General features: G+C 37.6%; 1 protein-coding gene across 4 annotated transcripts in view; it reads right to left on the minus strand.

The window, feature by feature from the left end:
* The window catches only part of LOC108708478 (FERM, ARHGEF and pleckstrin domain-containing protein 1-like), a 111127-nt gene that overhangs the window by 91116 nt on the left and 5838 nt on the right, over positions 1-14173 (minus strand). For 2 of the 4 annotated variants that reach the window (XM_041582412.1, XM_041582410.1), the window contains exon 2: positions 10252-10326. The exons of the other annotated variants lie outside the window; for them this stretch is intronic. The gene's annotated coding sequence lies outside the window, so the exon portion shown is untranslated. The remainder of the gene's footprint in view (positions 1-10251; positions 10327-14173) is intronic. 4 annotated transcript variants of the gene reach the window in all.

Consider the following 14173-nt stretch of genomic DNA (forward strand, 5'->3'; position numbering starts at 1 on the left):
TGTCCCCACTCTGCCAACCATCTAATCCGCTAAACACTAGTTTTTTATGAATGATTCACCCGACCAATATGTGAGAGACTTTTGTTGTATCTTTGGCTACAAGATCTAACATATATTAACTTATGGCTATCTGTTCCTTTGTTGACTTTCGCAAAGGTATGCGCAGTGAACGATCATTTGACCATGATTATCTGATTGTCCTATCCACTGAATGATGATGAAAAATAGTAGACAATTTTATCTGTTTTATCCCATCTACTCTGTACTAGTTTTTTGCAATTGGAAAATGAGGTAAACGTTTGTTTTTTTTGTTATAGCACTTTGCTTCAAGACAGAGTAACAGTAAGTTGCTTTTTTATAGCAACACCAAATTACAGATTTTCTTAGAGAATAACAGACTCTGCTAAATTAAAGGGTTTCAGTTTGAATACAAATTAAAGTCAATGCAAAGGCAGAGAAGTTCTGTGGCTCAATGTGCTCGCCAGATGTGTGCAGCTACCAGCCATACAGGTTATTAGGATTCAATTGCAGACAATTAAGGTAAATGTATGGACCGAGGACCTAGTTACAGAACACAAGCAAAGGAATTTCACTCTCCAGATGGCTACATTATTTCTGTTTGGTTTGTTATTATACTACGGAATGACAAACAGTCCCATGCAATAACCCATTAAGTTTACCTCGTTTTACGACTTTTCTGTAGCTCAGTGGTGGGCAAGCCCTAATATCTCAAAATGGCAGCTACATTACATCTCATATACCTGTCTTTTATTTTTAAGTGGAATATTTCACATGAATTCAATTAATGGAACCAAACCAATGTTTAAAGGAACAGTAACATCAAAAAATAAAAGGTGTTTTAAAGTAATAAAAATATAAATGGCTTTTTCTTCGGGCAATCATTTATAAAAATAAGCTGGGAAAAATACTTTTTGTCAATCGTCCCACTAGAAAAAAGTTTAACTCCGCAGTACTTTCAGAACTTTTAGCTTTCAAATCAATTAAAAAAATTTAATTATACAATTCCTTAATTTAAATTAATTAATTAAAAACAAAGCAAAAACAGTTCTACATCAGCCATGCCAGTTTATACATATTTAGCTACGAAGCTCACTTTCTCACCATATCAGGTTGTACTGACTGATCACAAAGCTTGTGGTCACTTAAGGCAGCCATCCGCTCGCATGGGGTTGGTCGCCAAATAAGCTTCTCTCTCCCTGATATGCCTACCTTGATTTGATCTCAATAACAGGAATACAGGAGGTTAGTGCATGAATTGAATGCTGAATTGTCTACAATACTGTGCAATAACTGATGTGAATAGTGATCTGTTTAAAGAATAATACTGCTTTTTATAACAATAACATAACCAGAGACCCATATGAAATATTTGAGCCTCGGTCCTAACTCATTCCCTACATCAACTGTCTGCTTGCATTCTCATACCTCCCAATATTTTGGAAATAGAAAGAGGGACAAAAAGATTTGAGAAATATTTGACCATGCCCATTTTTGTGGCCACACCCCCTAATTAACATGTTCATTTTACAAAATTTGGCAGGTTATGAAAGTTTGAACACATTTCTGTGGCTTTTTTCAGCTATTACAATTTTGCTAATGACGGTGAATTGCCCTTTAAGCTTAAGTCAGTTACCCCAAGAGACCTGCTTATCTTAAATTGTTACAATAGTTTATTTGCTTATCTGAATTTGTTACAAAAGTATCCAAGTGCACCTGGCACATATTCTGAGCTTTCTGCCAAAAGCTAATTAAGTTTGTATCTTTTTCTGGCTGTTCAGTGCAGGAGATCAAAGAGAAAGTCAGGACATTTCAGTAACAATCCAGGACTGTGGGTTGAGATGTCCAAATCAGGACTGTCCCGTGAAAAACAGGACAGTTGGGAGGTATGCATCAGGTGCCTCCTGATGCTCCCTGAACTACACATAAGTAAGGGGATACAAAAATGGAGAATGCAGTGTGCAATGTGAAAAAATGGCCTATAGCAGCATATTGAGGTCTTCTTTCTAAATGATCCCTACAGCCTTGCACAGTTTCCGCTTCAATACTTGAACAACTGCATTTTAAATAGCACAGTTGAATTCTGATTGACAAACTCTACAGGGGGGAACATATTTTCTGAATTGAAGGCAATGCTTCATAAAGCAAGATAAAAATGGTTTATATATAGTTTTTTCCTTCACCTAACATAAAGTACATATGTGTATTAGAAAAAAACCAATTGTATTCTGATGAGAGCTAGGTCTCTCTTCAATCGCCAGACATTTCTTCTGGTCTGGTTAAAACCTTTAGAAATCTATCAAGGCATCCCAAGGTATTATAGTTTATATGGAAGAAAGAGACAATAATTCTGCTTTCTATAATGTTTCAATGATGGGCGCAGTGCCATTTTTCAAGGATATAATAGATAACAAAAGCTCATCCACATTTTATTTCCCAGTATATTGTAACCCCTAGTCCCCTATGGGGTTGACAAACTTTTGCAGCTTATCTCTGCATATTATGCTTCTGACACAGGAGTTAAAAGGAAAAATATACCCCCTTTTTGACAAAAGCTTATTCAATTGGGAGTATGTAGAAAAGGTGCATAAACACTATCTTAACTTGCAAAATAAATATAAATGTATTTTATTTTTACACAGACATACCTGATTTCACAGACTGAAAGGAAATCACATTACCCCTTCATTTGCTAACACTAATAAAGGATAAAAGTGTAATGCAGTGTAAACCCATGTTCACTAAATATGCCTTGTCCTAACATACTTTTTGCACATTGTTTAAATCATAAAAAAATCTATGTTCAGCACAAGTCCTTTTCATTGCACCCCTGTTGAGTTGAACAAGGGTGTGCACTGTCCCTTTAATTAGATGACATACTTTTATTAGATGAAGTACTGTTTTGCATTTTAAAGCATTTTTAAACACTTCACACAATGCTACAAGATAGCAATGCATTTGGGTTGTGCTCACTATGGGACATGTTTATAAAAATGTGTGACCTGAATTATCCTGCAGTATAGTACATGTACAGGATTGTTATTGGTTTATCTATCAAAGGCAATTTCTTTGGGTTGGCAGAAGATCAAAGTAAGTCAGTATGATTTGCTAATTATGGACAATGCAATTTAGTTCAGCTCCTCACTTGAGAGCCCTGAAGGGAATCCTTGATCCTAACATCTTCATAAGAACATCAGTCACCTCTCTTCTTTTTAGGGCACTAAAAGTAATTCTGACCTAATATTTTGTTAAAAAACAGAAAAGAAAGTTTCTCCTGTCTTTCTAAGATAGGACACTGCAATGTAGTTGCCCAGGTTGCAAATATTTTACTGATGGCAATGCAAAAACATATATTACAGTCATATCTAGAGACCTATAAGCCATTTTTGGTTATGATGTTTAAAGTAGGTGAGGCTTAAAAAAAATTGGTGATAAAAAGGTTGGAAACCCTAATTTATTTGTAGTGTAACAATAATTTATATTTATATTATATTTTTTGTATACTGTATTATAACATCCCTCCAAAATTAAAAAAATAAAAAACATTGGAGACATTTAGGCCACATCCCTGATCCACAATGACCACTTATGACCAGTCACACCCCAAACCCTACCTAATTTTTACTGCCCTACACAAATAGGGACAATTGAGCGGCATGGGATAACAAGCTTACCACTGAATGCTAGCACTGCCTAGATTGAGGAGTGGCTTCCCAGATTTTATTTGATGCCATGTCAGTTGCCTGCCAGCCAATGAAGGGCAGCAAAAATAATTCTTCACTATAGGGTGAACAATTTGTACAAGGATCTTATTTTATATTATATACACTCAACCAACTGGATTTTATGCTTATTAATAACATATGAGCATCTCCAGAGATGAATGAAGGCATATAGAATCCAGCAACCTATACAGTATTTATAGCTTTGAGCAAAATACGCCTTATGCTTTTTATGGTACTCATATAGACTTAGAGGGTCCATAAATCCAAGAAACCAACAAAATCTGGTTATCTAAGAGGTCCAATATTTTACAAACTCTGCTCCACAAAATGATTTCCGCTTTAAATCAATACACCTTTGGAAAAGAACTTGCCCTCTTGCCACAGGCAGGAAACTTGAAACATAGCAGACAAATACTTCAATGTTCAGTGCTTGGCCCCCAGCCAGTAATCGTCATTGCTCACAGACATTTCACTTGCCTGACTACATTAACACATCTATGTGAATGCATTCCTGCACTCAGCTCAGGCATCGTCACTCAAAGTCAAATAAGTGCTGCACAAATCCTGGCACATCAAATAAAAGAAAATGAAGGAGTTTTATTAAAAAAATAGAGTATTACATAACTTCTTATCTGCTGTAAATTGCATCATAGAGGGTCTGCTTTTATTCTACAGGCCACACCACATATTCATTATCAGGCTCCTGTTACAGTGGCATATAAAACTAGACATAATTTTACAAAGAAAAGGTGGTAAGCATTATGGGGGTAAACCAGAGTTAGGGACATGAGTTACACTCTCTACAAGCACCCTGGAAAGGGCTCAAATGCACGTTAAAGGGTAGGTCATATCCAAAACTTAACCCTACCAAGGTAGAGCAAATGACCTCTCATGTTGGTAGGCTGGCACATCAATGCACAGGGCATATAACAGAGGCAGTGCAAAGTTTCTATGAAAAGTAGGGCAAGGTCTTAAATGCAAGTATGACTGTCCATTCCTTGTCAGCTAGCCCTTTCTTACTATTGTGCTTGAAATGTCATTCCCTGTGTCGTAACTGTACATGAACACAGACAAGGTGTTGGGGTGAGGATATAAAGAACAAACATCCCGGGGTGTATACTCTGTATTATATACACCTGTGAGCTTTACAAGTTTTCCTTTCACAGGGAAACAATATGAGCTAGTTTTGTTGTGAGGCTGAGCCTCCCAAGAGACGCTTAAACACTGCAAGAAAGTCTCAAATCAGCTGTGGTTAGGGTTGCCACCTGGCCGGCATTTTACCGGCTTGGCCGGTAGAAATTATGGTTGATCTCAAAGTTATTAATAGGGAAAAAAGATAAATATATAGGAAGGCTGGTATTTTTTTCCTGAAAAGATGGCAAACCTAGCTGTGGTGGGAGTGAGACAGCTACAATATATACAGCAGTGTGATAGGTTCATTAGGAAAGGTCGTGCCTGAACTATCTGGATTGCCAGTTTGCCTTCTGACAAAGCCCTTTTTCTGACATCAGCTTTGTATAGAACTGAACTAAATCATACTTGTTTCCAGTGTCGGACTGGCCCACCGGGATACAAGGAAAACTCCCGGTGGGCTCAGGTGTCAGTGGGCCTCTTGCTTCTAACCATTTGGCCTATTTCATGGTCATTCCCTATTTGTTTATGGGAATAAAGAGGCTTAATAATGGAAGAATAGTATGTAGAGAAAAGAGACTAGGAGAATAAAAAGGTTGAGTGAGAAGAGGAGGTATAATAGTTTGCAAAGTGGGCCCTCAGCCTAAGGTTTTCTGGTGGGCCCCTGGCATCCCAGTCCAACAGTGCTTGTTTCCACAGGCTTACACAGAAATTAAAGAAAGTGCCCTTTATATAAAAGTAAAGTGTATGGGAGGTGATGCAACAGATTTTCGTTTGCTAATTGAAACCCCCTGAGATTGTTCCAGGTTGACAGTGCTTGGAAAACCCAATGTTTAAAATAGAACGAATATGTGTAATTAATAAAATATCTATTCCAGAAAATGTACTCTTTACCATAAGTTCAAAACTACTACTTCCAAATCGTTTCAATAAATATGAATTCCAAATTCTCAATGATATAAATGTTATTTGTACTTTTTAAGTTGTAGCCATCTGTCCCTTGCTATTCTCTACACTCACTGCTCGTTTTGACTATTTAAAACAATGCAGCAGAGGCCAACTCCATTTCTAGTGTCTTGCATGTTGCTTTACAGGTCTGATAATCATCTGGCTCCTGCTACACTGTTTTGCAGGTACAGCAAACAGGGCACAATTTTGAGTCCGCTGTGGTGTGGTTTGAACTGGAGAAGGGAGACCTTTTAATTTCTTACATTTTTTTTTAGCAGTAATTTTTCAGAAAGGTTCCATGCAGAAGTCACCTGCATATTCATTCAGTTAAACCTCGGGCTTCCAGCACAGAAACACTAAAGAAGCAACAGCACAAAAATATTATTCAAAATGCAAAGAAGAATACTCAGCAGAACATACTAATCATGTTTAATCTGCTACGTAGTAGCTTTATAACAACCGTTAATTAAAGTCGAATAAAATCATATCTGTACACAAGTTTCAAGAACAACGTATGCTGTTATATAACAGGTGTATCATTTATTTCAGCAGATTATATTGAATAAAAGAGGCAGATATTGCTAAACTCCCCGTTGTGGGAAAGTTTACAATGAGAAGCAGCCAGAACCTTCACTGTAAAGCAAAACAAAAGGAAGGGACAGTATTAGTATGCGAGGGCAGGAAAGCAAGTCATGAACTGGTAGCGTCACTGATCTGCCTTTTGTATTGTAGGCAGAGGGTGTGCTGTAGGAAGCAATTCCAAGTTGCTATGGCAACACATTTCAGAAAAGCACCGTGAAGGCATGGAATATGTTAAATTATAAGACATGAACAAAAATGGAAAATTGCAGCAAAAATATATACGTAGGTTACTCCCTACAGCAAATATTATGTAAAACAAAAATCTTTTTTTTTTATGTATTAACATTTATAGACATTAAATGGTTATCTTGGGCATGCCAGAACAATATGAACTACCGCCCCATTTAACCGCTACAGTTGAAGTACATTGTTAGTGTAGGATTGCCGCATTCAAGGAATTTATTAAGTTGAAGGGATATTGAACGCCTAAAAAAAGGCTGAACTAATCATTGAGAGGGTTTCTGAAAATAACCTTTTTTCTGCATTTCGTCTCTGGTATGTAGAGACCCTGACTGTTTGCAAGCAGTTCACGGCTGTATGTCATTCAGTGGTGGTTAGCAAGTAGATTCTTATACAAATATTTTATAGACAGTAGCGTGTAGGATTTAAAAAAAGCATCAAAAAAAGTAATGAAAATATCACGCGTGTACTGTTGCCCTGCTCAGGTAAAACTGATCTGTTTCCATCAAGTTATGAAATATTATGCATACACGTGAATGTCTCTTTTACATCCAATATGCTCGGGACCTAGGGGTTACCAGATAAGGGCTCTTTTTGTCATTCGGATCTTAATGTCTGAAGTGTACTAAAAAATCATTTAAACATTAAATAAGCCCAATAGGCTGGTTTTGCTTCCAATAAGGATTGATTATATCTTAGCTTGGATCAAGTACAAGGCACTGTTTTATTATTCAAGAGAGAAAGTCTTTGATTTGATTATAATGGAGTCTATGGGAGACGGCCTTTCTATAATAAGGAGCTTCCTGGATAACAGGTTTCCAGATAACGGATCCCATAACTGTACAATATTCCAGATACCTACTTGAGAATCGAATGACAAACTTCTCTTTTAAACTTACACAATAGTAGAAGGTTACATTACTGACGTCTTGCAGAAAGCAGTTTTTCTTTATATATCTGGCCTTTCCAGCAGTTGTCCCCTCTGCTCAAAAATCTTTCTTCAAATGCAAATCTTTCTTTTTATAAACATAACAAATACAAAAAGTATTGTAGAAGTGATACCTATATTGGCTAACAATATTGCAAGCTTTCAGAGCACCAAGGCCCCTTTGTCAGGCAATATTCCCATGAATACCTTTCACTGATCTAACAGTATATATGCTGTGCCTTTCCAGCTTTCATTTGTATTTTGCCTGACGCAGGGGACCTTGGTGATCCGACAGCTTGCAATGTATTTTTATTGTTAGCCAATATAGGTATCACTTCTAGAATAGTTTTTATATTTGTTTGTTTTTTTATTTATCTTTGCTACTGGCTAACATGATGCCACAGTTTTTGTTTTGTTTTTATAAACAGTTGCCGCGACAAAATAATGATGTTCTAAAAGGTGTGTTCTGAGGTGGAATGTGGCGGGGTGGATTAGGGACACAAAGCACACATTGCTAAGTCACAGTTCTAATTAATATAACTTTCTCATGGGGAGAAGGCTGGTAATTTTGTTTCTTTTTAATGCCAAGCATATGCTAAAGTAATGCTTAATAACAGAAAAAAAACATTCAATAATATACAGTCAGAAAATAAACTCAAAACATTTCAGGGGTATAAACACAAATAACAAACATGAATGCCTTATTATTTTCCACTCATCTTCAGTATTTACCTTTCAGTTATTTAGTAGAAAAGTGTTTTCTTGTTTTTCAGTGTAACAACAAAACATACCGTATATACTCGAGTATAAGCCGACCCGAGTATAAGCCGAGGTACCTAATTTTACCTAAGAAAACTGGGAAAATGTATTGACTCGTGTATAAGCCTAGGGGAAGAACTGGCACTTAAGCAAAATAAGTTTAGTGAAGATCAGGTGTCTTTGGTGTTGCCCAGCATCTTCATTGACATTAATACGGTAATACCATAATGTTTTATTTTTAATTGGAAAACTTTTTTTTTTTATCGTTTTGCTGCTATAATATCTGTTAGGTTGCCTGTCTGTGTATTCCCCCAGATTCAGCTCAGCACTCTTGTAAAGAAATCCTCACGGCCTGTCTGATCTGCCAACCCACCCACCAATGAAGAAACAGTAGGCTTGTTTAAAGATCAACTTTGTAGAAGTGCAATGCTTCCTGCTTTTTCTTACTGTGTCTTCATTAGTGGGGAGTAAATGAAGTTCAGTCAGCAGTCATGGCTGGCAGGAGAGTGTTATTGTGACACACAGTTCATAGCAATACACATAGCTAGAAGACATCTTTTCCATAACTCTAGCTCTATCTATCCCTTCCTGTCCCAGTAGCAACCTGTCAACAGCTAGTGACTAGGCCCCAAAACCCCGAGGCTGGAGTTACAGCTTAGAGCAGCGCCGCCCGCTTTCCTTTGCCTGTCAGACCCTGCTAGGGGCAGGCTTAGACGGAGACCAAGTCCGGAATAACCCTGCATGCTCAAAACAGATATGAGCATGTGAAGCTCACTCACCATGTTGGTGCTCGGCATCCAGGTGAGTGTGAGTGGCGCTTTCCGCGGACTCTCTGCGATCTCGCTCATGCGCAATGAGGCCGCGGCCTGCGGGAGGAGAGAGAGGAGGCCGGGCATGGGGAGGCAGCGCGGGCCACACATGCAGGCAACACTCTGTCCGCACAGAGGAAGGGGAGGGGAGAGTGAAAGGGCAGAGATCTTTAAACACGCCTACTGTTTCTTCATTGGTGGGTGGGCGCGTTAGGCAGAACAGACGGGCCTTGAGGATTTTTTTTTCAAGAGTGCTGAGCTGAATCTGGGGGAATACACGGACAGGCAACCTAACGGATATTATAGCAGCAAAACGGTAAAAAAAAAAAATAATGATTTCCTAAAATACTGACCCGAGTATAAGCCAAGGTAGACTTTTTCAGCACATTTTGGGTGCTGAAAAACTAGGCTTATACGCGAGTATATACGGTATATTGTAATTGTGCTGGTCATATATATATGCTTAATCTTCTAATCTGGTGGTGAGCCAAATCAGATCTGAAACCTTTGGCCAACAACGGGATCACAGTGAAATTCCGCAGCTCTCCATTCATTACTATGGGATTTTGAAAGGCGTATTTATCAATGGATGAAAGTGAAATTTCACCCTTTGATAAATACGCCTTTAAAAACCCCATATAAATGAATGGGAAGTGGCGGAATTTCACTATTAACTTCACTCTTTGATAAATATACCCCATAGTGTTACTGTAACTAGGGAAGTGACAGCCCAAAAAGGAACAGGAATAACTTACTCCAATCACACAATCCACAAATCACAAGGAGGAAGGTTTTGCTGGCGTTAGAGCAAACCAAACATGTAAGGTTACCAGATGATGTTAAAAAACAAGGGACAAGTGTAATAGACTCAAGTTATTTGGTTACACCAATTGAATTTAAATGCAACCAGCCCTTGAAGGTGAAATTTTTAGAAGCCTCTCCAACTTTCATCATCTGGTAACCATATATTTTTATATAATTATGATAAATAGGAGAAGTGGGCAGCAAACTGCCAAACGAGGTTCAATGTTGATGGGTGCAAGGATTTGGTAAAAAGAACATCAATGTGAGTTATACATTAAATGGTAGCATGTTAGGGGGGTGTCCTTACTTGAGAAGGTTCTGGGGATTTTTGTAGATAAGCTGTGTAACTCTAGATTCAGTGGTTACTGAAGCAAATAAATCACTGTAAAAAAAAAAAGAGCATTAACTCAAGGGATGAAAACATAATTGTGCCTATTTATAGGTCCCTGGCCTCACCTTGATAATGCAGTGCAGTTTTGGGCTCCAGTCCTTATGAAGAATATAAATGAATGGATTTGATGATTTCCCAAACAAGTATAGTATTCAAGGCTTTTTGTAATCTATAGATCTACAGTTATTATTGGTATATATGGTCTATATGTGTGAGTGTATAGATAGGTAGGTAAGTGGACTGGGGTAATTTGGAGGAGGTGAACTTGATGGATTTTGGTAGTTTTTCAACCTAACCCAACCTATGTAACTAACTGTGTATAATTCTCTGAATCAGTGAGTTCCAAACTGTGGGCTGCCCCCTCCCAAAGCCCACACCAGTGGCTGATGGTTCCGATTAAAAGCCAGTTAGAGTGAGGAAATGACTCTCTTCTATTTTATACTCTCATAGATACTTTTAGAAGCCCAGCCTGACTGAGCCAAAAATCCAAAAACCTGTTGACAATGTAAGCTCTTGGGATCAGGGCCAAACAGCTCTCTCTATCAAGGCGATTAATGTCATAAATCAGATTTTTATATTGTCTCCCAATTGTTGCTATAGACCAAGCTGCAGCCCAGGGTATAGTATCTCTGGCTAGGAGTATGACTGAAATTATTAAACCCCCACGCACACAAGCCAAAAAAATGCTGAATTCTAGATGTAGACTCTAAAAAAATCATAAACAAAAATGAACTGGATCCTATTTCATCTACGTCTGCCAAGATTAGCTTTTTCCTATTGCTCAGCAAACCAATATAAAGATCAAAAGAAAGTTAAAATAAATAAAAATGTTCTGCACAATAAGATGATTCTTGCATGGGGGCATCCCATCTCTTTAAAACACACCAACTATTCAGATACATTATTTAAGGAGACATATCAGCCAGGCATAAAAAGCTGTATAATAAAAGTTATTTTCAAATTAAACATGAAACCCAAATTATGTTTTATATATTGCCAAAAAAAATCAAATAGATTACTTTCACTTTCTATTCAGCACTTCCTTGATGTCACAACACATTCCCCCTCCTTACCATCTAATTGAGAAGCCAGTTCATGGGCATCAGGACACGCATTCTTGCGCATAAACTCTGGCATGATGCAAAACTTGCCTTGATAACAGTGTCCACAAAATGGCACCTTGTCGGCTTTCTGTGATTGTAAATCCCAACAGTAAAAGAAACAAGATCTAAATAATTTTTAAAATTATAATTTTAGTGGAAGTTTATTTTTCTTGACTAACATAATAAAATGAAATTTGGAATTATTTGAGACAGGTCCCCTTTAAACATACCACCATTATCAGCATTAAAAAAAAAAAAAGTAAAATATCCAGATACTTTAATCATGCCTTCAGTAAATTGCTCACGTCATTCTTACTATTAAAGCTGAATGTGAAATATTTAAGTTACATAGTTTATTTATCCAAGTTGTTTTAAAACAAGGCAGTTAACACCAGCAATAATAATATACGCTGTGGTTCTCCAGTTTGTTGAAGGATTTCAGGTAGTGTAGGTTCTCTAATTACTGGTCTATAATTTGTAGCAAGGTTGAAGCATAAAAGGTAACCACCCTGTCACAATGCCACGGAAAGGTAAGTTTATTCTATATTAGAATCAGTGCTGAATTTATATGAACACCACACCTTACTGTTTTAACAATCTGACTAATGGTAGATCTTTGTGGAAAAAACTAGGCTGCTGTGATCTACTGTTCAGGAGCATAATGTGGTAGAGCACAATCTATAAAATATATTAATATAATATTGCTATGCACTTATATGAGATCAAGTACCAGTTTCGAATACCGTCAGGATCACCAGAAAATTAATATCCGATTTCCAGGCAATAATACTGCAGTTACATAAGGATTAATCTCATTGCATTGAAAACAATAGGTGAAAAAATATCTGTTCTGCCAGTCTGCCACAAACAAGGTGTGAATTACTGAACTTTAGTAACAGCACCCATATTATTTTGTAAATTGTATGTATAATATATGAACAGCAGTAGCAGGATATTTGCAGGAAGAGGGGGTTGACTGGTCTTAGTGATTTGGGTCAGCAGCAGCCAATAACCATCAAGTAATGGCTGCTGTTTCAATATACAATAATGGAAACTGGTTCCAAGCATTTTAATCACTACCTGTTTCTCTGAAAATATCAAAACTCTATGCCCCTTCCCTCATTAGGCATAGAGAAACATGAGAAACTATAATTTTGCAACCATGTCTCATGCAAGAGAAGGATTACAATTAAATATCTTACCAAAAGAAATGTGTCAGAAATCCTTGTACAGCCTCTTCTTCCACAAGACACAGCATAAGTTAAATATTATGTAGAACCTTCAGTCTACCTGAGCATGCAACACTGACGTTCCATTAGTATCTATGCAGTTTCCTCGGCTATATTTCAGCAGTGAAAGCATGCAGAGAATGCACAATGATAATCCTCTATGTCTCTCCATTGCTCTTTTCATAGATTTTATCCAATGCAGAACTAGGTAAACGTTTTATTTATATCTCAACGATAAAGTCGTTGCAGGCTTGCAGCACAGAAGCAGAAACCAGACTCTAAAATGACAATACAGCAGTTTTTGTTCAGTCTGTCCTAAATTGCTCAGTGTGCCCCACAAGCTGTGGCTAAGGCAGTGGCAGACATTTACCTAAAGGCAGTAATATGAGATGGCATTATAGAATAGTATGTTTTCTTTTCTGTCACAGCTGGAAACAGACAGGCTGTAAGACTAGCCCCAAGAATGTTGCTACAGATGTCCTGGCATGTTGACTGCAACTGCTGATAGGGAATGTATGAAAGGCACATTTACAACATGGTTATTAAGACCACAGCCCATGAGACAAACTGGCCTGACAGCATTATAACAGCATTATAACAGTGACTGTCAAGTGGCAAATAAAAAATTGAGAAAGAAAGTATCTTGGTGATGTCCTATAGGTTGCTATTGCACATATTCTGGATAATCTCACTCTGGCCAGGGGTTACTCCAAACCAATCACCTTGCCTCATCAAAAGCAGTTTTGGAACAGAGATTTTATGTGGTCTTAAAATACAACTGGCCAATGACAACACCAACAACCAATTTTGTCCCCCCCCCTAATTTTTCCCACACACTGGTTTTCATACTTGCATACATTGGCTCTAGGTTTTTTTTTTTTTCGTTTTTTTAAGATGCCCGTTATTATGCAAATTATTTGCAAGATTGGAAATGCACTTTATACGAAAGTAAAAACACGACTATGTCTGTTTCAACATTTGAATGAATAACCTTTTTCCACCATGGCTCTGTTATTTCAACATAAAACACTTATTTGGGGCACTCAAATACATTTTCTCTTTAAAGCTTCAATAAAACTACTGAACTGAGTGCATTTAAGTGCCGCAGAGCTGGTGATAAATATCGCACAGATCATAGAACATTATACGCCAAAATGGCTTAATCACACCCAGTGACTTTCTTGCAGCAGTTTACGGGCAAAAGCAGACATTTTTCTGGGCAATCTGCCACAAGAGTCTGTGTGGAATCACTTCCTATTGATTTCATAAGCAATTGCTTGGACTTACATGTCAGGAATCTGCTGCACAAGAACGCAGAACACTGAATGTTTCCGAGCAACAATTGTCTAGCCCCCGGGCCCAAACCATTGCTACTAAATGATGAGAGATTCCAGGCATTTTGTCACCCACACGAAGAGGCCAAATGCCCAGAATCACACCATGTGCCATTGCCCTAAGTACAAAGGACATAACTAAAGATAAAAGCTTCAATGCAACGCATATAAG

Source organism: Xenopus laevis, chromosome 2L, assembly GCF_017654675.1.
Source record: "Xenopus laevis strain J_2021 chromosome 2L, Xenopus_laevis_v10.1, whole genome shotgun sequence".
NCBI lineage: Eukaryota > Metazoa > Chordata > Amphibia > Anura > Pipidae > Xenopus > Xenopus laevis.